Source organism: Callorhinchus milii, unplaced genomic scaffold (genome assembly GCF_018977255.1).
Source record: "Callorhinchus milii isolate IMCB2004 unplaced genomic scaffold, IMCB_Cmil_1.0 Scaffold5, whole genome shotgun sequence".
Taxonomy (NCBI): Eukaryota; Metazoa; Chordata; class Chondrichthyes; order Chimaeriformes; family Callorhinchidae; genus Callorhinchus; species Callorhinchus milii.
Genome location: NW_024704746.1, coordinates 36,358,958 through 36,361,648, shown reverse-complemented (window position 1 = coordinate 36,361,648; position 2,691 = coordinate 36,358,958).

The window sequence follows — 2,691 nt, the reverse complement described above, 5'->3', positions numbered from 1 at the left end:
CATTGGGCATAACTCAAACCCATAATTTCAATGAAAAATGAAACTTATTAATATTAAAAATACTTAAAAAGTAAAGCCTTGCTTCATCTCACTTTCCAAACGAGTGGCTATTCTTTTCAGCTTCTCCTCAACCTTCAGTAATTATCCTCTGCGTAGGCTGAATACAGCAATCCAATTTTACAGCACAGGGCAGTGGAATCATTACGTAAGAAACAATCGGTGCATAGTGATAAATTGCTCGTTTCGTAGCTACCAAGGTCACACTATTGCCAGCAGCAATAAAATGTGGAGGATGGGAAAGAACAATTAAAAAATTATTGATTTTCCTTCACCTGCTGCACCCCACCCCCTTCCTCAACTGCTGATGGCTGATGGCTCAACTGTATGGCTCAACCTCCGTCTCTAGTACCTATTCTATTCTTCATTCTTAGTCTAGAGGATAAATATGGTTGAGAACATTGCTTGAACAAAGGAGGATTAAACTAATGTGAATGATCTGCTACATGTTCTCCAAACACAATGGGTATTTCCCCCCCTAAGTACTGAAGTATGTGCACCTCAAGCAACCGTTCTTCACAGGCTAGTTGTGTTTTGGTTATTAAACTGTGAGAGTCATCAGTCAAGCATAATTCTGCTTTTACCTGGTATACTCACGCAGCACTTAGCACTGGATAGCAAACCAAAGCCAGAAACTGGACTGTTTCTTCTCTCCTCAGCCCAAAGACACAGAGTCCAATTGTGGTGACTTAAAAGATTCTCCAGCTGAGAGCAGATAATTTGGTACAGATTGATAATTAAGCCTTCCGAGTCTGTAAGGTTCAATCCTACATTAGACAGCAGCTTCACCAACAGAGCATTGGGGAACGTGTTGAACTTGTGTTTTTTTTAAGATTGGATCACAATTCGTTTTTTGCTAAATAAGCTTTGAGGCCTAATACCCTTTCTCCCCCATATAAAGCCATGCAACTTCAGATCCTGATTTTATAAATGCTGTCCTGTAATGGCAGCTTTCATGAACATGTGAACTAGAAAAATCAACTGCCAAATCAAATGCAAATATTTGACAATAAATAAGAGCACGATAATGTATTTAAAAACAAGTACAAGTGACTCATATATCAATTGGTAGATAGTATTTATGGAGAATAATAGAAATTATAGCCTCATCATGCTGCAGAGAAAATTCATCCCTCTCACCTGGCTCATTGAAGTCCATTCACTTGAACCAATGGATTGGATAAGGATGTCCTATGCTGTGCGAGGGTAAATCCTCACCAACATCGGAGGCACAATTTAGTAGTCAGTACTCCCATTGCAAAACAGATCCTATCACTTAAGACAGACTTCCATATTTATGCTCAGCTGTATGTTGATACTTTGCCTCAATCCAAAACATCTGTATAGAATCCAAACAGAAAACCTTAACAGAACTATTTTTGCCCGAGGAACCCCTTCAACAGGAATTGCACCTTGAACTCTCTATACATTAATCTAATCAGCCTTCATAGTTTGTGGAGTGTCCTTTAGGCTATGGGAAATTTGCCTAGGATACATCAGCATAAGTTTTTCAGTACTTCCAGCAACCAGTTGGTTAAATTAAGACATTTGTCTCCAGTTACACTTCTTTGTTATGTCACCTAAGGTACAATGTCTGCAGAGTTTTATTGTAAATGAGCTTTTGCATTCCTCGCCTATCCAGTTACAATTTCTTCCGACCCGTTCTCAGGTCAGTTACAGTAATCTTACAAGTTTCTGCTAGTAACAATCCAACCAGTTTCAACCTATCTACATTTAAAACGTTGGATAATATTACCATTGGAGACTTCAACTTTTTTGGCAGAACATTGGCAAATTTTTTCAGTGAATTTTATAGACAACAGTTTGGATGGTTTTGTAAGAAATTCAATTTATCCTGAGGGTGAGTGGAAGCAGTGAATCATAAACATCTTTTGCACTAGTAAAAGAATGCTAGTAACTAATGATCACTGGCCATGAAGCTTTTATTTGATAAGAAGGTGGTTTATGGCAGGTTTTATATTAATCATTCCCTTCCTCCCACAAGTTTTAACATTTCATTTCTTTCTATTCAGCCCTACACAAACCATGCACCATACACAGTCACCTTACATTACTGAATGTCACGTGTTCGTCTGCAGTACCAAGTATTCATTTTCATTTCATACATGACTCACTTTTAGATGTGCAAAAAAATTGGGAAAAATTGCTCCCTTAATCCACAGCTATGAAATGAATGACTTATTTTACCTGGTGGATTGTTGGCCAGGGCACTGGAAGAAACTCACTTTTCTTTTTGAATACTGCTATAGGATCTACCTGAACAGGCAATCAGGACCTCAATTGACCCACCAACCTGAGGCCTGGCATATGAGCTCATTTTATGTGGAAAATGAACACACAACATTCTGTCTCAAAAGTGTTACAAACTGAGTCAATTAATACTCAATTCCCTTGTTTGATGTTAATTTAGTTTTGCTGCCAAGGCTTCAAGTTGAAGAGTTCTTTGAGATAGATTATCTTAAATTTCAAGATTCTCGTTCTTGATTTTTTTTTCCCTTTTGAGAAATGCACTTCAGTAATTGGAACCCCCACCACATTTCTAATGTGCCCCAAATGTGGTTGAGTTTAGTTTGCGGACTGACATTCTAATACAGCGCTGTATTGTCAAAGATT